At 40.6% G+C, this 26,422-nt stretch overlaps 1 protein-coding gene across 41 annotated transcripts in view; it reads left to right on the plus strand.

Moving 5' to 3' along the window:
• Positions 1-26,422, plus strand: part of EPB41L3 (erythrocyte membrane protein band 4.1 like 3) — a 237,483-nt gene that overhangs the window by 152,756 nt on the left and 58,305 nt on the right. The gene's annotated exons all lie outside the window — the stretch shown is intronic.

The following is a 26,422-nucleotide window of genomic DNA, read 5'->3' on the forward strand; positions in this document are numbered from 1 at the left end:
CACACACATCTCCAAGCCAGCCCCTCTCCCCCTTCATTCCACTGTGCTTTCAGAGTCCACCCTTTCCTCAGGCTTGTGCTGAGACTCTGTCCCAGGCAGCACAGGCAGTGCACACATGTGTGTCCTCACATATTTCTCTTCCTCGTCCCTCATGACAGCTAATACCAAGCCCACCTATTTCCCATGTTCCCATTTACTCTGCTTCCTCTGTCTCCCAACCCCCATATCATTCCTGTTATGTTTTGTATAATGCGCTCATGCACCCAGTGTTTTTCTTGGAACAGAAGATTCAAATCCATTTCACGCTGAATTCATTTAGGATGGGGATGAGAGGTAGGTTACTAAATTGTTACAGATTGCAGGAACATAGAAAAAAGTCTATATGGTTTTTGAAAATAAAGTCTTACATCAAAAATTATTTAGTCTGTTGTATACCAATTTATAGAAAATTTAGTCATCCAGTATCCTTATAAACATTGATGGGCTGCTGCAGGAATCCCCAAGGACCATGCACAAAACTATTTCTTGCCTTTTTCTGGCTTTGATTTTGTTTCATTTCTTAGACCAGTGTGTCCAATTACTCATCTAGATCTGAATTCTGGAAATAGGCAGCTCCAGTAATATACTTCTAGCTGGGTTTTACTATGAAACTTATGGAACTTTTGTAACCTTGAGAAATACTGTATTTTTTCAGTGTAGATGCATTTTCTGGAAAAATTGATCCAAGTCAAGAGAAACTTTCCCTCTTAACTTTGAGGAGAGTCTTTCTATTGATTGCATTTATGTAATGGAATAAATAGGGTAAACTGGCAGTCTTCGAGTCCTAGCTATCAGAGTCTTCCAAGAGTCTAGAAGAAAGTTTATAGTGTTTCACATAGAGAGGATAATGCCTTAGGGCTGACCGAGGTACAAGTATTGTTGAACATTTTGTCAAATTTAATTTATGTCTGTGCTTCAGATTCATTACAGATAATCACTGTGGTTACAAATTTTTTATTTTATACTTACCTTTCTTTTAATGCCACTGTGAACATTCTGAGTGGCACAGCAAACTTGGCCAGTTATTTTCTTCTATAATAAATTATTTTTATACATTTGACAGATTCTTAAGAGCAACTTTTTTCTGGGATATAAAAACTTTTGCTGGTAGAATTTTTTCAGTTTCACCACAGACATTGAAATCAGAAAATACATGTTCACGGCTGACATCTTTGTGAAGAAGATGGAGAAATTTGGACATGGTAAAGTTCAGTGGATTAATTTGTAACTGGTTGAATGAGAAAAATGTATTGTAAATCAAGCAGAGTGATTCTCAAGGAGGCAATGAGGTGCTAGTTGAAAAATAAAAAACATGTTACAATGGCTCTTGCGTTTTGATATAAACAATGGAAAGTAAAGTTTGGCTGGTGAGCTACACACGGGGCATACTAGGTAAACAGAGAAGGGGAAGCATAGGCCAGGGAAGGTGTGCTTCAGTGTTGGCTCTCCTTGAAACTGAATCTGTATCAAAGACTTGACGAAGGCACAGAAACACAGCTGAACAATTATTTTTTAAGCAATATAGAGCTTTAAAGCCTATATTGCTTATTTAAAGAGATTGATGCCCCAAGTGTCGGACTCCAGTTTTATTATGAAATGGACAGTGTGGGACGCTGAAGCAAAGCAGGAAAGCTAACATTTAGCAGGAGTGGAGGTAAAACTTTACTCTGATAAAAGGGATCAAGTACAAAATGGAAATGTGTTTGCGAGAGGGGCAGTCAGCCTTGGTAACAATTTGAGTAAAACTCATCTTCAGCTTTAAGTTCATTACAAACTCATCGTGAACCAACAGTGTGTTACAGTTGTCAAAACCATTTTGTAATCACAGGCTGTTTCCGTGGAAGCATAGTGTTAGGTTTGCAGAAGGCAGCGAGCCATCCTGTTTCCTGCGTTACACAGATCCAGCCTTCAGGGCTGTGTTTCAATCACATGCGATAAATGCTCTGAAGCCACCAGACTGGGGAGGGCTAATGGTAACCCATGTGGTTTCAAGGAACTTCCTTAAAGTTTCTGAACCTAGGTTTCCTCAACAGAAAGATGAAGGTGAAAATACTTGCCTCGAAAGGCATTGTTGAGAAGATTAAAGCAAATAATTTATTTGAACACTCTCTGGGATGTGGCATATTCTTAATAAATGGTCCCTGTTTAATAATGATAATACGAACAATGGACTTTGACTTGAGCATATTCAGCGAGTATTATAGGATGGTGAATGATCTGGAAGCTTTCATATGAGGAATGGTTAGAGAAATAGGATGTGTTAAATATGAAAAAATAAGATTGGTGGAGGATAGGAAAGCTATTCTCAGTTAATTAGAAAGGTGGAGACTGAAGGGTTATCATAACTTTTATGTATAAAAAGAAAAACTAAGGTAGAAGTTATAGGAAGTCAGATTGTAAGTTAAAAGGAAAATAATGTCTTTAATGATCGCTGTCAACCCTGTGATGATGTACGCACTGCCTGGGAGGGTTCCCGTAGAAACTGTAGGTGCAATTATGGAAGCCACTGATTCCTCAGATGCTGCCTCAGACCATATCACATCCAATGCCCCTTCCTACTACCACTCATGGACAGAAGAGACATGCAGACACAAAGAAACCAGACTGAAAGAGGTGGAATTGTTTCCCTAATCCCTCTCTCCAATATGTGTAGTTATAGATGAATTAAGAATGAAGGCGATGATAACAGATGAAACCTTTTTTTTGCATTTAATAAGGCATCAAAAAGAGCATTTTATTTTCATAAAATTGTGATGTTTTTCTCCATGGCATATTGAATGCCTTCATCACATCAACTTAAAATCATTAAGGCTCAACTGTGCCATGACGGTAGCATGAGAATTTATAGTCACCTGTAAAAGACTCCCTGGCAACACACCCACACACACACACACACGTGCACACACAAGGCTACAGTGGGAGAGACCCATCGACCCAGAAAGCAAGATAGAAGGAGTAGTTATCTGAGAGCAATGACTAAACACTTACTGCCTGTTTGATCCCCAACATCTCCCCACCGATGTTTCTATGCTAGCCTTTTCAGATCGTGCTTTCTCTAACTTCCTTCTAGCAGTTGGCTTAGATCATTGTAGCATTCAGTGCTTTTCCATTTGAGAGATTTTTTTTTTTTTTTTTAGACAGAGTCTCACTCTGTTGCCCAGGCTGGAGTGCAGTGGCGCGATCTCGGCTCACTGCAAGCTCCACCTCCCATGTTCACACCATTCTCCTGCCTCAGCCTCCAGAGTAGCTGGGACTACAGGCGCCCACCACCACGCCCGGCTAATTTTTTGTATTTTTAGTAGAGACAGGGTTTCACCATGTTAGCCAAGATGGTCTCGATCTCCTGACCTCGTGATCCACCTGTCTCGGCCTCCCAAAGTGCTGGGATTACAGGTGTGAGCCACCGCGCCCGGCTGAGAGACTTTCCTCACTAATTTTTTTTCAAACTCAGTCTTGATTATTTAAAATATAAGAAAAGATCTTATTATAGCGAGCTTGATATATATGTTTGAGAAATATTTACACTCTGCCAGATTTTCATGTATGCCAACAAAATCACTATGTGATTCTCCTCTTGTTGTACTGTTAGAGAATGCAAACAATGTCCTTCAGCCAGTTTGTTATTGTTGTAGATGCTTATTTCTCAAACTACATTTTAAAAGAGAAAATAAATAAAAATATCTCAGTTCCATGCAATGGAGGTAACAGTCCTCTCACTCATCTCATTTATTTTCATTTTGTTGCTTCCATGTTTGGCAGACTGATTGGAGTCTCACTGATTAGTGTACAGTGTATTCGTAGTGACTATCCAATTAGGACTTTGCTTTCTCTATTTGGGCACCATTCTAATCTAGTATGATTTTGTTTTAGGAAAATAAGTCAAGCTTGATCTCAAATTTCGGTCCATATTTCATAGGATAGGTTTGCTGCTGCATCTATCAAATGTTTAAGCCATTGTGTGGTGCAGTTTGGTTTGTTTCCCTGAAAAGCCCTGTTGGTGGAGGTGTCCAGAACATTGCTCTAAGAGTGGTAGGTGTTACTCAAAGGGCCCTGCCATGTTTCTCTCCTCATGTGAAAGTCAGTTTATTTAGCCCCTAAATATTGCCAATTCAATAATGAGGGCAATTTACTGCTTACAGGACCCAGGTACATCCATGCTGGGCTAGTATTCCAGGGAAACATGCCAGTGAATGGGCCACACTGGAGAGAGATTTGCCTCCAGATTGGGGCAAATCAATGAGAGCAATTTAAATGCAGCCATAACACATAAAAATCTGGCCCCTAGATTACTTAGAGCTTGTCTAGTGGCCTGTGGTGGAATGGGCTCAGTAACTGAGGACAATTTAGATCCCTCCAGGATAGGCCTGGAATCTGAAGTACAGAAACGGTCATCTTGACTCCAGCAAGCATTGTTTGAGACCATCCAGAGATGCTTGTAAGGGACCAGAGAGGATAAGGAAATTTATGGAACTATGTTTCTAAGTTGCTTTTGTTACCTTCTAACTATTGGTCAGTAAGGGACTGTTAAAAACTTGCCTAATACTCTGTCTTGCCTGTGATTCAATTAATTGTGTAAATCTTACACTGTTTTATGCTGTACTTATTGAGATTCAACATCTTAGCCTTCCAGCTTCTATAGGTTACATGATTAAATTTTTTCCAACCCCTTTAGAAGTGCTTGACCAGAGAGCAAATAGAATTGCCATAATGTAGAAAGTTAGAGTACCTTTTGCTTTTCTTGAATTACAAGAATATTAATTGTAAACCATAAAAATAAGGACTGTTTTAAACCAATACAAGTATTGTTCATTCACCAAACACATAAATCACAGAGCTTTTGATTCCACGTAGCTCTGTAAGTTTCCGGTTTAATCTATAACATGCCACCCTCCTCCATGGATCTCTGCTCAACTGAAGAACTTACATCAAACCATCCATCGCGTGCTGTAACCAAATGGCCCCATCCAGCAGCAGCAGTAATTTCCTGCTTGAAGAATGATGCCTCTAGGACTCTGGAGGATGGAAGGACTTTAATTAACGTTGTTTCCTAGTGTGATAGCTCTTTGGTGCAACCATAGGAACAGTTACATACAGGAACTGTTAACATGCAATGTCTCATTTACACAATTACCATTAAATCTTACGGTATTGACATTTGTCTCAATAAGGTTTCATTAAAACAGACTGTTTACTAAAACTGTTAAATCCATTTTCCTGGTTTTCATTTTTAAAAAGTAATAAACTTTAATAGTCCATCATGAGTGTAGACAAGGCCTAATAAATATTCTAAACAATATAAATATTAAAAATGTGAGCGTATATATCAAGAAATATAAACAGTAAGAGTCCTATTTCATCATACGGTAGGCTGTGTTTTGGAAGCTGAGTGACTTTGGAACTTGAGTGCCTATGTGCGTTCGATGTTCGATGCTCTATGTGAGATAAAATCCACTAAGGCATTCTTTTTGCTAACTCCCAGTTACTCCCAGTTGTCACATTGTGTGAAGGCCTAAGTTACTCCCAGTTGTCACATTGTGTGAAGGCCTAACAGGATTCATTTCCCAAATGTTAGTATTCTGACATCGTGATGCTGAAGCCCTAGGTTTGCCTTTTCGTGCAAACCTAACTCCTTTAAGTCTTCAGGCTTCCAGTGTGTTTTATGGCCACTTTGTGTTGCTGATATCATGAAATGGACTTTCCTTCCCTATGCCCAGGCAGAGGGACTCACAGGTAAACGCTCTGCTCCATCGTCTTGCCTGTTTCAGAGGACAGTATCTTATCTCTGGATTTTGTACAATACTATGGTTAATTTTTCACATAGTAGATATACATGACTTACTGGTTTAATGCAGAAAGCAGTCTTCCAAGTGTGAAAATATTCCAAGTTTTCTAGTTTTCACCATCCTGTGACTAAGATTTCACGTGATACTTCATGTTTTTATCTCTAGTTGACTTGCTTGAAGTTCACCTCTGTCAGAATCTTCCCTAGCATGATTCCCGAGAGTTTTCCCATGAGCTGTGGAAGAAGTCCTTTAAATTTCCTTACTCTGCGTGTGGCTTTAGTGCCACAGAGCCCTGTGAGATGGTGATTTGGCCACTCAGAATTGCCACTGACACCTTTCCCTGGGCTCAGATGGCGGTGCTGCCCTTTCAACTGCTTCTTCAGAAATAAAGCAAGCTTTCCCTAATTCCCATAGCATACTTGAGTACAGCCTTTAAGGACAGACAGTATAACAGAAAGCACACCGGCTACATCATGTGGCCTTTGTAGGAGTCGTAGAGCTCCTGATCAATGTCTTCCTGCCTGATGCCCACTCTGCTCCTGCATGGCAGGTACCAGCTCACACCTACTGTAGGATGCTACTCTTTCTACTCCTCAGAGTCCAGGCCCCCAGTCAGCTCTAACCTCAGGGAGAAAAGGGAGCTTCCCACTTTAGTCCAAGGCATTCCTTATTTACTTCCTCAGGAAAAGAGTCTTTCCAGCATGGTAGACTTCAGCCAACTCCTTGGGTGGCTACAGTGGCCTCCCATCTGCACAGGTTTATCTGGTGCCCCATGACCCCAGTACAGGACTGTCTGCTACCAATGCACTTTACCTGACTTCTTTCTAGAAGTAGATCTATACTTATAATTTCCAAAAATCCCTTAAGGTGTAGTTTCTATCAGGTACACCTTTAGCTTGTCTGAGCCTACTTCCTCAGCAGTTCAACGAGGTAGGAGACAAGGTTATTTTCATTGTCCCTTCCAGACATAAGTCTGTTTGACTGTATGGCAGAGACAATCTCACATCTAACCTTAAGCCTTTGCCTCATTTGGTCTTCATTAAAATCTTTGTATTTTCTAGAATGCATTGATCAATTTGTGCATTATAAGCACTGAACTATTTTTTTTTTTAACAAGAGGGAATCCTTTTGGTTTTAATTATTATTTGTCTTAATGCATGTTGGTTTTTCTTCTTTACAATTTTCATCCATAAAACATGTTACCACATTGTGTACAAAGGATACCAAAGAGCTGTACTCATTTTGCAGGGACTTTAATGTAAAGTTTTGCTTGGGCGCTTGTTACATTCCAGGCACTGAAGACCAAATGAGCCAAAGGCTTGAGCTTATGTGTGAGATTGTCTTCACCATAAAGTCAAACAATTTTATATCTGGAAGGGACATTGGAAGTGACCTTTTCTCCTGCTGTGTTTCACTGGTGAGTAAATAGGCACAGGGAAGCTAACAGTGTGTCTGAGGACACACAGAGAAAGGCTAGAACCCAGATCTCCTGCTCTCTGTTTCAGAGGTCTCTGCACTACAGAATTAAAACATGCAAAGTCAGCCAGACACGGTGGCTCACGTCTGTAATCCCAGCACTTTGGGAGGCCAAGGCGGGTGGATCACGAGGTCAGGAGTTCAAGACCAGCCTGGCCAACATGGTGAAACCCTGTCTCTATTAAAAATACAAAAATTAGCTGCACATGGTGGCACATTCATGTAATCCCAGCTACTTGGGAGGCTGAGGCAGGAGACTTGCTTGAACCAGGACCCGGGAGGCAGAGGTTGCAGTGAGCCAAGATTGCGCCAGTGCACTCCAGCCTGGGTTACAGAGCAAGACTCCGTCTCAGAAAAAAAAAAAAAAAAATCATTCTACAACAGCAGCAGGAACGATCCAAAGTATAGTATTTGTCTCCAGCATGGACTTGTGATTTAGTAGTGTCACAGGATCTTTCGGACGTTCCTTTTCCAGCCGGAAGCCTCTAGGGCGGGTGGCGCCTATGCTTGATTTTTGCTCAGGCCCATTGGGCTCATTCCGCCCACTCGATCTGCAGGCTGCAGTTGGCTCATGCTACTGGCCCAGATCCCACACCTGTCAAGGGCAAGCCAGGTGTGGAGTGATGAGTGGTGCATGAGCAAGCAAGTGCGGGGTCCAGCCACTACGCACAGCCAGGCACGCTGGCTGCTATGGCGGGGCAGACAGCTCCAGGCACTGGCACAGGCACCAGCTCTGGGCAAGCCTGCGGCTGGATCGGATGCACCGGAAACAACTTCTGCTGTGGGTACCCATGTCTGGACAAGGGGAACGCAGTGACACCCGGAAGCTTGGAGATGCCAGAAACCACAGACCCCCCAAAGAGGATGTCACAGCCCTGGCTCAGGGAGGCTGTAGGTCTGGGCTCCCAGAAGGGGTGCAGCCCTTCTCTCCTTCTTGTCACCCCCAGTGTGGCGAGGAATAGGGATGGGGTGTTTCAGCCCTGTGTGTGTTACAGCTTTTTCAGTTATGCTTTTCAGCAATTCCTGAGTTCTTGTTCCATGTGCAGGAAGAATGAGGTACGTGGGCAACTGGATGGGGAGCAGGACAAAGAGGTGCTTTATTGAGTGACAGTACAGCTTTCAGGAGACCTGAAGTGGGTAGCTCTTTTTCCTCTTTTTGTTTTTTGTTTGTTTGTTTTTTGTTTTTTGAGATGGAGTCTCTCTGTCGCCCAGGCTGGAGTGCAATGGCATGATCTCAGCTCACTGAAATCTCCACCTCCCAGGTTCAAGCGATTCTCCTGCCTCAGCTTCCCAAGTAGCTGGGATTACAGGCACATGCCACCACGCCTGGCTAATTGTTTTTGTATTTTTAGTAGAGAGGGGGTTTTGCCATGTTGGCCAGGCTGATCTCGAACTCCTGACCTCAGATGATCTGCCCGCCTCTGCGGGTAGCTCTTTTCACCGGCAGGTTATCCCAATGGATGCAGCTGTCAGCAGAGAGCAGTCCTGGAGTGGGTAGCTCCTGTCTGCAGGCCGGTCATCCTGTCGAGTGTGCAGCCCTCAGAGGAGAGGAGACTGCCATGGGCAGCTCCTGTCCCCTAGCAGGTCATCCCAAAGTCTGTGAGTCTGGCTGAGTCTAGTTTTTATGGGCTTCAGAAGGGAGGAAGTACGTGCTGACTGGCCCACCAGCAGCCATGGGCAGGCCTGGAAAAAGCACCGTAGGTTATCACTCAGGGGGCCACGGACTCCACCTGGAACTGAGAGCCTGGCCCACATGTTTCAGACCATCCCTAGCTGGAGGGTGGGACTTCACCAGGGACCCACCCCTTTCTGCCAGGAGCCTGCCGGCCTCCTGCCACCATCTACATGTCATCCAGGGTGCCCAGGCTATTTGTGCTGAGGGGCACCTGCAGGCCTGTGCCAAGCTGCCCTCAGTGTCCCCCTTAGCCTCCTTCCCATGCTTGTTGGCACAAAGTCTGGAGGGGTCCGAGGCAGCAGGGGACTTGAGTGTCAGCACCACCTCAAGTGCATGTACACCTGCCTGGGTCATGACAGCCCAGGCTCAGCCACAACTTTGCTCTGAAATTGGAGTGGGTGCCCAGAACAAGGAGAAGCCAGGCAGTGGGAGCAGGCACTTACAAGCCTGCAGGGGCAGGGGGGTTCCTGTACCCCTGAGAATGCAGGGATGCCCAAATCCACAGCTGCAGCTGGGCAGGAAGGTGAGGCTCCCACCTGTTCCTGGCTCCTGCCGACTCTGTGGAGCATGCAGCCTTGGCCGTGCCTCCCCTGCTACAGCTGGTGTCATGGCAGCGGCCACTCCAGTCAGGCCACCACTGCCATCAATTGGAAGAAAAAGGAAACAGAAGGAGAAGGATCTACTTCACAGTTTATGAAGCTGAAAAAACTAAGTTTCTGATTACCTCCTGTATTTGTAATTCTGTACACTTTTGACTTCAAAATTGGTGAATTTTTCTAATTTAACTTATATATGTAGTTTTTGGGTAGATAGATGGAAGAGAGGCTACTAAAGTCTTTACCTACTATTCACTTTCTTCTATTTTCTTCACTTGCCGTCTTCTTGTGGCTGGAAGTCTTTGAAATCTTGAAGTGCATCTGCAGTGGACGCTGTAGTGGGTATCCCCTTTTAATAAACAGGGCAGCTTGGCTCTAGGCCTGCAGTGGATTAATCAGGAGAAAAGGGGCTCAGATCCTGTTGAAGAGAAACAGGGTTAGTCAGTGGGCAGAGTATCATCCCCTTAAGTTTTCTTAAACCTAATTTCTAAAAATGACTGCTAAAGCTCTGGTTTATACTCTCATGATTATACTGTCCCATGAAATAAGCTGCTATGTAAAGAATAAAGCTTCAAAGCAATGCATTTTGAGTGAGAAGAGGAAAATAGCTGGAAAGATATAACATAGGAAGTCTTCAGAGTGGTGTATGGAACAAGTTTCAAGGCTCGACAAAGCTCTTTGCCTTCATATAGAATGATTATAAGCAAGTTCTATAGTTATCACGTCATCTAGCTTAAAGTGGAAAAGTGAGTCAAACCTGGGGACCCTAACCTTCCCTTCTGGAGAGAAACAAGTTGCACCATCTAGTGATTCTTTTTCAATTTTCCTGATCAATTGCCAGTTTGTTTCATAATTACAGCATTTCCCCCATGAAAGGCAGGTTATAATTTTCAGGATTATAGCTTATCTCCCCTTAGTTAGCATTTCAATTCATGCCTGCCTTTTTGTGGAAGTACTGCTGGCCCTTCAGGAAGTTTAGGAAGCAGGCTGCTGTCATCAGCCACAAGATTAGAAATCTTTTCATAGGTGGATAATATCCTAGGAAAGTTTCTACATGATGGATAGTCACTTGAGTTTTTGATAATCTCTTTTTTGGTTAACTTCCATTTCAAAGGAGGATGTCTTTTAACTTTGTCTCCATATTCTGAGGCTTACCAACAGCATCTATGAGCACTTTTTGACACAGAGTTGAGGTCTGGTGAAAACACAAGTTCTTAGAGTTGAAGGAGAACACAAAGTCTAGTTCAGCCCTGTAAAATGTGTATGTGATGTGTGTGGCGTGTTGCGTGCATGATTTCCAACAAAATGTGGAAGTAGGTTCAGGGAAGAATGAAGTATAGTATGCTGTTGAAGGCCCTGTCATGGAGACATGATGAAATACTTACTAAGAACCAGCATTCATACAACTACTGACACGCACACTGGCTGATGCAGTCTGAACAGGAAGCATACACTGGCGGTAATTAGTTTCAGGATTTGGCTAACACAAATGCCCTACAGTCCAGTGTCTGATTGGCATGTGGAGAGAGGTAACACTTTTTTGGCTTTTATCACAAAAGGAATATGGTGCTATTCGTTTGAAAAAAGTTTTTAAGTTAAAAGGAGATATTAAAATGCAGTGAAATACCTTTTGTGGTTTTACTATTTTTATGATATTGTTAATTTTTTGCAGCAGAGGAGTAAGGGAAAATCTGACGTTGTTGTATTTCAGTCCAATGTTGTTTGCTGTTTGGAAATGGCAATTACATAATTCAGTGGGAAATGGAAAAAATGATAATGAAATATAGAGAGGAAAATGCTCTGCCAAAAGGTTACATACTGATATTTGATAGTTTTTTTCCTACTTTTTTTTTTGTTGGTGGTAATACATATGGATCAGTCACCCCCAGACTGTTAAAAATGTGTGCTTGAAACTCAGAATGTACATACCCTAACAGTTGAATATCTGAATATCTACAGGAATTTCATGAATTAAATGAGACTGGAGGATTGTTAATATGGTAGAAAAGTTCTTCCATTCCACCCCATAAAGAATTGATTTTTGAACTTAAGAATATTAAATTTTGGGAGGCAGCATGCCAACTATTCATCCCCAGAAGTCCTCAGTTGTCTTATCTGTGAAGTGGAGCTCACAGGGTTGTTGTGAGTGATAGAGAGAGTGAATGTTATGTCTGCACGTGCCAAGGACCTTTTTTGGGTCTGCAGTGGCTGGCAAATTTGAAAGGTTCTCTAAAGTTATGGAATTTCCACCCCATAAAACATATATTCCCTTCTAAGCCTTTGTCTTTAGGAATATAAATATAAAATACCATACAGATTGGCGGGTTTTTAACATGAAAATAGGATCAGAACCTTCATACTATTTAGAGATTTACTTTTATCACCTAATAATATGTAAGACACCGAAAAATATTCCTTAAATCTGAGAATGTAAATTTCTTTGTAAATGTGCCTCTCAATTTCTCATTTTTGTTTATTTGTTGTTTAACCTGGAAAGAATAGTATTTGTGTTTTCCCATCAGCTACTCATTAAGTTGGCAGTTCTGGAAGTGCTGAACAATTTTATTAAATAAGAATAGGAAGCAACAATTGTGCTTAAGATTGTTTTAAAAACCCACCTACCTAGAAACTGGTAGAATTGAGAAGGTGAGCCGGAAAATGTAGGAAACTTGCTTTTTTTCTCACACTGTCCTGTTTGAACCTGCTGAGATTAGACAGAAGATGTAGCTAAGGTTCTGTTGCTGTTGTGTCAGAAATCAGTAGGTGTTTAACAAGCCTGAATATATTTTGAAAGTAATTACACACACGCCACTTGTGACTTTCAGTGCTTGTCTCTTATCCTGAATGGACTCACATTTTATAGGGAACAAGTAGGTATAGTGTTCCTTGGCTTCAGTAATGAACTCACTCAAATAATGTGGGAAAGTCTATTAAAGAAAGGATCTGAGGAAGTCAACCCTCTTTTTCTTCATCTCTAGTCCCTCGGGACGTTGGCAGAGGACATTCTTTCTAGTTCTGCTATGTCTTCTGATTTCTTACTTAGTAACTCTGAGTGGTGCATTTGAAGAGACTTCATATTGAATTTGATTTCAAGTACCTTTAAAATTACGAGTTATTCTATATTTGCCCTTCCATAGCAAGTATAGGATAAGGTTCTTTTTCTCCTCCTATCATATTTGGAGTTCTATGTTAGTCTGGGTTTTTAAAAAATGACTAGGGACTCAATAGTAGCAGCTGGGAGGAAGGAAAGAGATGGAAAGCGACCCAGCTCACTCATTTTCACGTTGGGACACATCCTCTACTGTCATAGAGAACTTTCTCTTTTGTCCTGAAGAAATTGGGAGTAGCTGTTTGAGGCACGTTTCCTGGATTCTTCTTTCTTTTTTAGGGGCCAGATTTTGAAACAGGGCTGATGTGTAGAAAGCCTGACCACAGATCTTTGGCTGGCTGTAAATACCGTCTTAGGAGTAAAGATTCCTCAATGGTGGTTCAGATTGTGCAAAATGGGTAAGCAGGTCTCCAGTCACCTTGTGGCAGGTAGATATTAATTATTAGAAAATGTTAGCTGACTATCCCTGTAGAGGTATTTAAGGCAACATAAAATCAAGTAGTATTCACATATTTTAATTTAGTTTAATTCTTTAAATTTCCGGAATAATTCTAACTATGTGCGTGATATTTATGTAACATTGCTTAGCACTTTCATTGTTGGGGCAGATGAAGAGATGTGAGAGCAAGCTTTGAGTATGTTTGAAACACCATGGGCAGGAAATGAGCTGGAGTGGAAAGCCCTGGGACTCATGGGCAGGAAATGAGCTGGAGTGGAAAGCCCTGGAGTGGAAGGATCGGTTTAGTGTGCTCACAAGGTTGGATATTGTTCTATTGGTGTATTGGTTTTCTCTTGTGGCAAAACATCGCATAAACATAGTGGCCTAAAACAGCACCCGATACACATAGTAGCCTACAACCGCATGTGTTTACCATCTCACGTTTTGCATAGGCCAGGAGTCCAGTGTATGTCAGTTGGTCCTGTGATCAGGGTCTCAGAAAGCAGAAATCATGTTGTTCACTGACTGCATCCTCATGGAGACACTGGGCTAGGAACAGATCAGCTTCATACTCCTTAGGGTTGTCGGCATAATTCATTTCCCTGTGGTTGTGCAACTGAAGTCCTTACTGTCTTTCTGGCTGTTGTCCAGGAACCGCTCTCAGCTACAGAGTCCACTCTTGAATCCTTCCCATGAGGCTCCTGTAGCACAGCAACATAGAACCTCCCTCACCATGATTTGTCTTCTCAGGAATCTCTGACCTCACCATCGGCAACCAGCTAGAGAAAACTCTCTACTTTAAAAGGGCTCACATGATTAGGTCAAACCCGCATGGATAATGTCCTGGTCTTAAGGTCAGCTGTGCCCTCCAACATCACCTCATCACAGGAGTAGGATCTACTTTATTCACAGTTTCAGGGATGGTGCAGGCATATACACCACGGAGGAAGGAAAGCTTGAGCCATCTTAGAATTCTGCCTGTCACAATAGGGGATGAGTGCTTCTGAGGAGCTTTATGTAGGGGAGTTATTTGGCTCATTCATGTTTTTAAAATGTTCTTCTGTTGGCTAAATAGCAATTGGAGGTAAGGGAATAGAACAGGGACACTAGTCAGCTCTATTGTAAAGAACCAGGCAGGAGATGCTGAGAACCAGAACCAAGGCAATTGGCAATGAGGTAGAGAGAAGAGAGTAGATTTTAAGGAACTATCCTGAAAAGGGGCAGGCCTGATCAATTGGATATATTAGGGGGATGTGGGTAGTGGTAAGAGCCAGTAACTGATAATGACTTCGAGATTTGTGGACTAAGTGATTGCATAGAGAGTTGTACTACCAATGGATGTAGAATACAAGAGAAAAAGTTTATGGGGGAAGACAGTGAATTTAACTTAGATGCGTTGAATTTCAAGTGCCTGGAATATGAAAGTAGCAATCTACTATTGCAACTGGGTATACTGTTTGTCATTTGCAAGAGATGTCAAGTTGGTAGACTTTGTGGGAGCCATTATCTTTTATATGAATTCAAACCTGGCAGTGAATGAGGTTATGCAGGTAGTGAGCGAATGAGCAAGAAGAAAAGAGCCTTAATAACAGAGCTCTGGGGGATACTAACCTTTGAAGTAGGGAGTGGGGACAGCTTTGACAAATCCCCCACCCTCGGGTTCTTCCCCACACCGAACTTGTTTTCCATTTTTGCCCTGTTCCAGCTTATGAGCTTGGAGTACCTGATCCTTTGGGGAAATTGCAGTAGTGATTGTGACCGTATGAGGGTCCATCAAACAGTTCAAAAACAGAGAGTGCATAGAAAAGCATCCTGATATAATTTTCTAAGTGCCATGCAAGGACTAGAAAACAGGAAGTGGAAGGTTGCATAAGGTACCATTGTGGAGAAATAATTGAGTGTTGTCATGCTCTTTGATTGATTCTTGTGCCTTTTTTCTGTTCATTGCCAGTTCTCCTTTTATTTATTTAATTTGGCTTTTTGCTGTCTTTCATACATTAGAATTTCAGCTATACAAAGTGGTAAGAACCATAACATTACGTGTTTATGAGGACCGACTGATGCCTGATTCTCCTTTGAACAACTTAAGATGAATATTAGAAGTAGCTTTACATCAGCATACTGCATAATTGTGATTTTTAAGGTACCATTATTAAAAAGTGTGAAGAGTGGTGTGATTCAGAAAGTTCTCTTAAATGTTTGTCTGAAATTAGAAAAAAATAAACCCTTTAAGTGTAGCCTCCAGCATTTTTCTAGTTTGGGGCTGTAATAATACCCTGCTCTTTCCTTCTGGCCCTGGCAGGAGGCATCTGGTGCTGAACTATTGGTCTCACTCCCTCTCTGCACAGCAGAGAGGCAAAGGATTCTTTTTTTCTCTTCCATTTTGTGGCTTGTTATCGACCAGCCAATGCACCTTAAGCTTTTTATTTATTTATTCTGTAAGGGGTCACAGACTTCCAGTTGTGGGAGTTTTTTGTTGGAACAAATAACATTTCCATCAATAAAGTTAGCTTCCTAGAACTTGCTGTCATGATTTGCCTTGTCATATCGCTATTGTGGATATTTTCTTTCTGTATAAATAGAATTTAGGATCTTCCTGTTGCTTCCCTTGCAAGACTGACCTATTTTGTTAGCATTGCCTAGTGACTGTTTCCTATAATCTAGGTCAAGGATAAGTCTACCATAGGCAAATCAAAATGACCAGATTAGATATTAATTCATGAAATGCTTTGATTGGTGCAGGTTTCTTCTTGTCAATAAACAAGATATCTTTGTTGTATAAGAATGTATCTGTTCAGCATGACAGACAGCTGTGTTTAACATGTATGTACATTTGGAGTCCTTTTCTAATAAGCACACAAGAAAATTCTAAGTCATATTTGCACTTAGGAATGCACCTCATTTTCCCTGCTGCTGCTTATAGACATAAGTGATGGTTTGCAGACGCACAGGCAGCATAAGGAATTGGTTCTTGTTATGGTGTTTGGAAAACTGGAAGGAATACAGAGACTTGTTATTTTTTATGGAATGCCATGGTGACAGCAAATAAAGTCACTAAAGAGGCACCACATTCCTTAGGGAAATGCCATTAGACTGAGCTTGTAAAACACATGAATGGTTTTAAATGATTACCCCAAGCTAAATGCTCCAGTTAATGTCTCCAGTTATTCCTTTAGAAAAAATACTGCCCAGACGTCACGACTTACAAAACTTTCTTTAATAGTATGATGATTGCAAATTCCTCATGATAGGGGGGAAAAAAATAAAACACCACCACCAAAACTGGAAATGTAATATTTCAAAAGTGAATTTTACTTTAACTTGGGGTTTCTATTATTTAAACCCCACCATGTTCTAGCAAGGACTTAGGCTGTTTTACATGAATGCACCCAATATAACAAAGAGAAAATAAATATGTAGAAAGCGGACCAAGAGAAAATGAGAGTAGGAAGCCAAGCATGAGGTTAATCCACAAAATGCATGTTCTGAGATCTCTAACAGGCACAGAGGAGGAAGCCTCAACCCGGTGTCCATGCCACAAAAACAACTTGGTAGGTGAAAAGAAGTGAGTTTATTCCAGAGCCAGTTTAAGATTAAACTCTCTACTGCAGCTCTCTGATAGCTTATTCAAGGAGTGGACTATGAACAGCCATCAGAAACATCTCACTGATTGTTCTTCCTCTCAAGCAAACCTTTAATAACCATTAAGTAATGATTCATCAGTTTGAGATTATGCTCCTCATTATGTATGCGAGATGCAACTTGTTGTGATGTTTAGTACACATAACACATCCACATACACACACGTACAAATACATATCTATGTGTATATATATCACATTTTTTAGACACAGGAGTTTTGGTATGGATAAAACTGGAGAATATGGCATGGACATGGGGCCAAAATGGACTTCCTAGTTCCTTCCCTAACAAGTTTAGATGGTGGGAGTATCACAGAAGATGGGATGGGCCTGCAGTGTGCTGTTTCCCAGACATCTCCCTGAAGGATTATTACTGAGAGAACCCAAATGAGAGGCCACTCATGTGTAGCAGCCATGAACCCACTGATCCAGTCAGCAGAGAAAAGCAGCCAGTGATTATCCTCAGCAAACTAATGTAGGAACAGAAAACCAAATGCTGCACAATCTCATTTATAAGTAGGAGCTAAACACTGGGTATACATGGACACAAAAATAGGGACAATAGACACTGGAAACTCCAAAATGAGGGAGAGAGGAGCAGGGAAAGGACTGAAAATGACCTATTGGATACTATGCTCACTGCCTGGGCAACAAGATCAACTGTACCCCAAACCTCAGCATCATGCAATATCCCAATATAACACATCTGCACATGTGCCCCAACTCTAAAATAAAAGTTTAAAAATAAAAGAGAAATTCGAAAGTCATCTTCTAGAGATAATTTTGTATAGTCTGCAGTCTTTCCTTCCTTATGATTCTATGATAATAGGTAGTTTATTTTAGAAAAAAAGGATACATTTTGATTGCATTCATTTGATATGTGCATCATGTATAATCAAATGCATATGTATGTCTGTTACACACTGATATTATTAGCAGAAGAGAAATCAGAATATCCCAGGAATATATAATTTCTGAATTTATTTCCGTAAGAGGATTGCAGCTTAAAACATTCTCATTCAATAGATACAGATTAAGAACTTCCTTTATATAACCAGAAATTTTCATTTTAATTAATGAAAGATTTAAAAATACATTTATTTTCTCTTTTTATCCTCAAAAAGATCTAAAACAGCTACCAAGGTTATAGTTAAGTTATGGATGTGCCCAACACTCAGTTAGAAAACTTAAACAAAAAGCAAAAGTCAAAAATTAATAATTCATAATAAATCTGATAAGGCCTTCAAAAAAAAAAAAGAGACCAATGGACATTAGGCTCTCAATACACAAATTAATTGGCTTCCTACTAGAAGCCAATGAATGGGATCCAGATGGTTACAATATCTAGGCAATATTTCAGAGCTATATATTTGTTGGTTTCTTTTCAAAATGGGGTCTTACTTTGTTGCCCAAGCTGTACTCCAATTCCTGGGACCAGGCAATCCTCTTTCCTCAGCCGCTTGAGTCGTTGGGACTAAAGGCATGCTCTACCATGCCTGAACTCAGAGCTGTATTTTAAAATATCAGAACTAGAGATGATGGGCATCTTCTCATGAGAGGTGAGGGCTTGACTAGAACATATTCACAAAGAGAATATCACCCTCCTACAAGGATGTGGTTCATGGAAGTGCCTGAGGTTAAAATATACCTCAAAAATTTGGATCTAGGCCATTTTAGAGACAAAGGCATACTCAAGATCCCAAAACTGTACTTTATAGAGCATGACTTCAATAATTTTAACCCATGAAAATTTTAAAGCACTCATAGGACATTTAAGCTTGAGCAATGTAATTTTTTCTCTAGTCTTCAAGATAACCTCAAAGCAAAATACGTGCCCAGTTATGTCAATTAGTTCATTTCCTTTATAGGATTATTAACTGTTAGTCCGCTAAATATGGTGACTGCTACAAAAATATCAATTTCAGTTTTAGAACAGTCTTTTTAGGTACAAGACCAATTACATATTTAATAGTTAATGCTCCAAACTGTTATTCATGTGTTTTTTTCTATAGTTAGATAGGGCGAGAGAATATTTTTCCTAGTTATCCAGGAGTTTGAATTTAAGAAGGGAATCCAAGACACATCCCCATACCATGCCCAGAACTGCTGTCTGCATTCATCAGATGATCACACCCACTAATCAGATGGTGTCCAGATCCAGGTGTGTTGATAACTGGGCGATTCGAGTGGCCTAATACAGTTTAGCCAAGACCTCTCCTTAGAAACCATGATCCATCATGTATTTTTCTATATTGTGAAGGATAAAATGTGTATCAAATCAAAGTAATAGAGTAAAACCACAGTTTAAGACCACTTACTCCTTGGGGAGAATTTGAGAAGTTTATCGGGAAGTTAACCTTTATATGACGTTTGAGGTGGAACATTAAAAAACAGGTTTTTCATTTGTAGGAATAAAGTATTCTCTTTTTACAAAAATGGGGGTAAAAATTCAACACAGTAGTTCTAGCCAGAGAAGATTATACCTGCATGGTAGAGAAATATAAACAAATTGGTCATGAACAGATTTCAAAGATTAGAGCAGTTGTTCAAGAGTCTTAAAGCAGGAAATGAACCCCAGATGCATTTATTTAGCTTGATTTTCTTTGATATTTTTAAAAAAAAGTTTCTGCTCGATGCCCGGCACTGTAAGAATACAGTGGTGAGTGGATATAGCTTACAGGTAGGCTACCCCGACCACAACTCAAATTCTAATACAAACAAAAATAAAAGTGCCCCCCGACAGTGGCAACGCAGGAGCTATAAAAACAGCTTCCCTGAGATTTAACCTAGTCCTGCAGTTCAGGGGTGGAATCCTGAGGAAGGGGTGCTTGAGTGGTGGAGAGAAGGATGAATGGGTAGAAGGCTTCAGGGCGTGGAGGTGTGTGTACAGTCTCCTCTTTGCAGGAGAGGCTGACAGGGAGCGAGGTGAGGTAGCAGGGAAGCCACAGAGGCAGGCAAGCCTGGGAGGCCCCTGCAGGGTCTTTCCACAGTTAGGCTTTTGCTGTCTGTGTACCAGAAGCATCTCTCACTACTGAATCTGATAGCTAAACCATGATGTTGTCATATAGCTTTCTTCTCCCTGAGATCTGTGTGTGTGTGTTTTTTTTCTTTTTCAATGGTAAAAACAGAAGTTAAAATAAGTGATACAGTCTCAGGGATGACCTCCCTAAATTTTCACTTCACTGCCTACTGTGCCATCCGAGATCACTTGTTCCACCATATGAAAGCAAGGAGAACTGGTTTATAGGATCAGCAAGACTTCCAAAAAAGCAGGGGAGCAGAGCTTCCCGAGCCCCTCAGTCCTGAACCTTACTCAAGTTCAGCCCCGAGAGCAGATAAGCTCCAGGAAAGACAATTGCTTTATCACAAGCAGAGAAAAAGCAGTGCAGTCTAAACATGTATGGAATCTTTTACTTTTGCTTGAATAGAATGTTTGCGATTTTCCTACAGATAAAAGAACGGTAGAGTTGTTGCTTACGGGAAAAGGCTGTACCTATCTTGAAGCCATTTTGAGAGTGCGGTTTGCCTTATGGTTTCAATTTTTATGTGATTGTTATTTACTACCATTTGCAAATGCTACTCATATGTTTTACAGATTGTAACCACAAAACTTAAAGAAATAGTCATCTGAGATTCGGGAAGGAGCAGTGACTACCATTCCCTGCAGGTTGCTGAGCCATGGGATCCCTGCAGTGAGCGCGCCTCCCTGCTGCTCCAGCTTCTCACTGTGCTGAGCCCAGAAGACAGGGCCTGCCGTGTCTGGTTCTCGAATTAGACCAGGCCTCCCATCTTCTTAGCAGGGTTCAGCAGCTTCCTCCTTACCCCTGTCACAGGAGTGGAAACGGCTGGGCAAAGAGGATTAGCACTGGCTTTTCGGGATTGTGGGTTCACGCAGTATTAAGCCAGGATGCCCTGATAGAGGAGTGTTAGAAAACAATACTGACCTTTGATGTGTAGACCCAACTATACCCCTCAGTGGCTCAAACAGGCTATTACATGTATCAGAAACAAAAACCAAAAAGTATACAGAATCAAAATATTTGATGATTGAGAAGGTTTTTTCTTCCCCTATCTACTGGACTTTAAATACTCATCTAAAATATGATATGCTCAAGTGCAGACAAGACTGAACTAAGCATCATTTACAGTGTGAGCATGTCCTGTTTTTTTAACCACTTATTTACATTTCATTACAGGTCTTACATGGATTATAAGATCATTTTAATTTAAACACTTATATTTAACTGGTGAAATGATATATCATTACATCTCTAAATATGCTGGTGGTTTATGTAATACCTTGATATTCTTTCTCTTTCTATTTATTCTCAGCCTTGCCCTACTAATATAGGCTTAAACAGTTGATGGACAGGAAAGGACACAGATTCACTTAGTACATACTTTTTTAAAGCAATGACAATATTATTCTCATGTTTTTTGATTATCAGTGTCTTATAGAATTGAAAAGTGACAGTGCTACAAATTCATACTCATTAAATTCATATTACTGAAAGTGGTGTTTTTATTGTCTATATTTGAATTGCATATAGCTCTTCATTTGACCAAATGAATTATAAATCACAGTTCAAGTTTTGTTTGTTTAGGGGTTTTTTTGAGAATTCTTACAAAAGAAGTTAAGTACTTCCTCTCACAGGAAAATTCTCAAAGTTTCACGTCATTCAGAATTAGCTAATATGATCATTTTACGTGATTCAAGTTTAAGTATGTGTCTGTTTCAAACATTCCTCCTTCTTAGACTTCCTTTTCTGCGTTCATTTTGCATGCATTGGCATAGTGACCTGAATCCTTAGCAGATTAACAGCAGGAAATGTTGTCTGACAGTTTGCTGCCAACATCTCGTATGTGTGATGTGAAACTCTTTGCAAAAAATCAAGCCCAATGTTTTTGCTAGCCAAGAAGAAGCATGCTTCACTGGAAAGCCATCATCTACCACAGTGCACATCTCTGAGTGCAAAAGTCTGGTTTCAGGTAGAGACTGAAATTACAACAAATGAAGGCAGGAACCAATTTTAAAAAAAAAAGCGCCTTTAAAGAAAGGTAGATGGGCTTAATATGTAGGGAGGTACTTTTGTCATGTATGTACTTGAAGTGTTTGTGCACTGAATCTAAGTCAAAACATAGGTCAACTCTACTGCATGTGAACAGCCCAATCTAGTTTGGACATTTGCTATATGGCTTACGATGCATAATACCAAAATGTGCCAGTATACCCAATATGTATTTAAAACTGTTCTGTGAGTGTGTGTTTGAAAAGAAAAATTGAATGTAGACTCAGTTTACTAATATCAATACTATTTTTGAATAATTTCCCAGTTTTACCTATATAAAGAGAAGGGATTTGTTTTTCGTAAGAGTAATGGTATGATTTGTTTTCTATGATTTCATTGTAGAATAAATAGGATTTTAATAGTACATCAGTCTCTATTCCAAATTCAGCACTAGAAACCTTAAATTTATCAGGCTCCTTATGAAAAAGGCCTAATAATAATCACCTGCATTTATTGTTGATGCTTCCCATGAGTTAGGCAATGTGCTTTCCAGTGTTTTATCTTAATACAACAATCCTTTGCATAAGTACCAGTATTATTTCCATTTTATAATGAAAACAATGAAGCTCAGAGAGGTTTAAATAACTTGTCTAACATTACAGAGCTGATTAGTTGTAGAACCAGAGTCTAGCCTTGGGACTGTCTAATATACTGCACTTGAATAATGGGAAGACAAACTTTCAGTGGGTAGGAATATCCAACTTAAAGGTGTTTAAATAATGCCAGATGAATTCTCATCTCTAGATAGTTTAGACCTGGAAATTAAACACACATGTTCACTATTTTGTTTATAAATTTACCAAGACCAGGAAATAGTTTCATATTCCTAACAGAAGGCTCCAGATCATTATTGCTAACTTGATTAAATGAGAATGTGATAGAACAATTATTGATTGACTGATGAATGTTTGAAAGTAGTTACCCTCATGGTTTTCTGAAGAGCTGATTGTTCATGAATTTAAAGAAAGGACTGACAATGTATGTGCCATCTAGAGAGAAGAAATGTGATCTCTGCCTCTCATGTCAGCCCTCTATGAATATGCTGCCTGGACCACATTTGGGATTAGTACATAGCCTGAAAGATCCCATTAAGTCCTGCCTCTTGAGAATGGATTCTGGCAGTAGTGATGTGGATAATGGACTTTCCATGCTTAATAAACGTGGCATTGCATGTACACTTGAGACAGCCCAAAAAGGCAGGAGATGCACATAGGATAGCTGGTGCCTTGTCTTTCTTCTTAGGGCTTCCCAGCTCCAGCTCTTTCTAAGGCTTTATGGACTCTGTTGACCCAGACCAGACACCATCATCTTTTGTTCCTGGGTTTGACCATGGCGCTTTGGCATTTTCCAAGTATGGATTAAAAAAAAACAAGAAAACAAAAAAAAACACACTCTCCGCTTAAATTTCAAGGCAATGTTATAGAGTATTTTTCTATCAAGAATTCGTTAGAAAAAAAGGAAGCCCAGGAAAGGTGACTTACACAGAGTCCAGGTGTCTGATTTGGGCTCAAGCTGTGGCCCAGAGAGTTTGCCGAACTCTTTAGAGTCTCCATCCTTGAGGTAAATGGTAGTGCAGTCATTTAGAAATAAAGACAAGTTCAAGTGACCTTTAAATGTGAGGAAAATGAAAAGGCATTCAGTGAGGAAAAATGCAATTAGGGCAGGAAGCATGGGGGGAAAAAGATGACATTTTGTTAGATTCGTCCAAAATAATGTGAGAAGAAATTCTTTCTTGAAATTCTTGTCAGTAGCACTTCTTAGACACATAGATCGAATGCCTGCTGTGTTCAGGACACTGTACCAGGGCAGTAAAAAGGACAAGCAGTTTTCCATCCTCAGGGAGCAGAAATAGGAGTTCACAAAATACTATACTCATGAAGAAATATAACATCCAAGAGAAAATCAGGGGTCTATTTGAGGAAGATAGGTGATGGAGAGAATGAAGTACTTACGGTGTAGACAACCCCTCAAATAAGGATACAGAAGCATCAGTTTTGCTGGAAATTTTCAATATCGTAGCTCTCCATATTTTCATGTATTAACATGAGTGGGTTTGAGCCTAAGCCAGCATAGGCAGGAGGCTTTTTTATTTTCATTTTTCAACGTTATTGTCTAAAGAAATGCATGCATGCATCCTGAAGAGCCTTGCCAACGCACACACCTTCTGATGCAGGAACCCCATTCCTTCCTGAGCAGCAGGGACTGCTGCTTAGCTCCAGTTCTCATGCAAAACAACTTGCTCTCCTCATTCTCTTCATGATTGTACAGCTTCAGATAGATAACTGTACCCTGTCTTCCAAGGCTAAAAGACGGTTTTTGACTTGACAGATTTCTCTAATTTCAGCTGTGCCAGAAGAGGGCTTCACTCAGGCTGATTCATAGCTTTGTAAGACTGAAGAAAAAAACCCAAACACATTTTATTGTAGTCCAGTGCTGAGACTTGGCGCAATTTGTGTCTTCCTGCTTTTGCACTCATTGTCTTGGGCACAGACTAAGAGATGATTTATAGGGATTCAGGAATGGAGGCAATGCCCATTTTGGAGAAAGCTGTGCCAAGGAGAGCTGTCCTCCCTGGCCTCAGTGCCAGGTGTTTGTACCTGTCAGTCACCCCAGTCACCTGCTAGGGAAGATGTGAATGCTCCTGCTCTATTAGAAAAGAGATCAAGACATTTATTAACCTACTAAGGGTCATTCTTTAGTAATGTGACAGGATCTTGAGTAAAAGTGTATTTTAACTATACAAAGGGAAACTGTCTCTGTTTTTTAAAAACACACACACACACAACAAATTTTTAAACATTTCTGGTTTTCTTATATTGTATTCATAGCTTTAAATGGAAGTTAGTGTTTTTGCGTTTCTTTCGAGAGTTTAGTGGTTTATTATTTCTCATTTGTGTCATTTTATTTTAGCATTTGGCCAGTTTATCATTTCCTGAGAACTTTTATTTTTCAAGAAAATGTGTTGGAATGAATGTCTTCAGATTTTAAGCCTGGGGCAGCATAGAAAGACCCCATCTCTACAGAAGAATTTTTATAATATTTGCCGGAAATGATGCTACATGCTTATGTGCTAACTGGGAGACTGGGGTGGGAGGATTGCTTGAGCCCAGGAGGTCAAGGCTGCAGTGAGCTATGGTTGCACCACTGCACTCCAGGGTGACAGAGTGAGACCCTGCCTCTAAAAAAAAAAAAAAAAAGGATTTTAGGCACATGTGTCTGTGTAAACCAATTTTACTATAATGCAACTATGAATATTGGCCTAGACTAAATCTGAAAAAGCTACATACTTCCTCCCAAAAAAGTAAAATATTTTTAGAGTCCTCATATTTAAAAATTTATAAGTTGCAAACATATTTTAATTTAAAGTGACTGTTCAGCCATACCAGCATACCAGCATGCATTACCTGGGTATATTTAAAAAATGCTGATGTCAGCCAGGCATGGTGGCTCATGCCTGTATCTCAGCACTTTGGGAGGCCGAGGTGGATGGATCACTTGAGGTCAGGGAGTTTGAGTGACCATGTCTCTACTAAAAGTATCAAAACCATGTCTCTACTAAAAATACAAAAATTAGCTAGACGTGGTGGCGGGCAGCTGTAATCCCAGCTACTTGGGAGGCTGAAGCAGGAGAATCACTTGGACCCGGGAGGCAGAGGTTGCAATGAGCCGAGATCACGCCACTGGACTCCAGCCTGGGCAACAGAGTGAGACTCCGTCAAAGCAAAACAAAAAGCAGATGCCTTGGCCCAACTTCAGAAATTCCAATTTAATTGACCTGAGATAGGGGCCTGGACACTGACATGTTTAAGTGCCCCCAGGATCCACTGTTGAAAACCACTAGTTTAAAACATTGCTTCGGTGTCATTGCTTACGGCTTGCTAGTGAGAAAAATACTTTTGTAAAGTTTCATCAAGTTACTGTTTTAATCTCTTAATGGCATTTGACAAAGTAAGAGGCCCTGTGAAAGATGACATGCAGGAGGCCCAATGCCATTGCAAATGTCTTTACTGTCAGGGATATGAAGTGAGTGCCCAGAGACACGGCTGGGATGTAAGGCAGAATATAGAAAGTGCTGCCATAAAGTGCCACAAAGTCCAAAGGAGAGAGAAATCACATTTGTCTGGGAAGACAGGAAATGCTTCAGAGAGTTGGCACTGGGGAAACCCCTTGAAGGATGAGAGGACTTAACAGGCAAAGCAGAACATGTGGGACATTGAGAGCATCATTATGGGTAATGCCTGAGATGGATTGAAACACATCAGAACTGTTTAACTCAGTGAGTTCATCATGATAGTATGAAGCCAAAAGATCTAATTGGTGACTTTGGGTGATGCTAGGGAGCCAACTCATCATCTTGAAAATGGATAAAGGGAGAGAAACAAGCATTTATCTTCATTTTCATAATTAAACTGTGTCACTGGGTAAACAAATAGTTTTGACAAAAGGAAATACCTCTTTATAAACATGCTCCAGTTAATAAATGAAGAAGGAATGATTCAGATTAGAATATCACCATTTTGCAGTCTGGAATGAATGATACAGGACAGTGGTCATCAGTGACTGCTAATGTCACACATGTAAAAAAAAAATCAGGC

The sequence above is a fragment of the Pan paniscus genome, chromosome 17 (assembly GCF_029289425.2).
Source record: "Pan paniscus chromosome 17, NHGRI_mPanPan1-v2.0_pri, whole genome shotgun sequence".
In the NCBI taxonomy this organism is placed as follows: domain Eukaryota; kingdom Metazoa; phylum Chordata; class Mammalia; order Primates; family Hominidae; genus Pan; species Pan paniscus.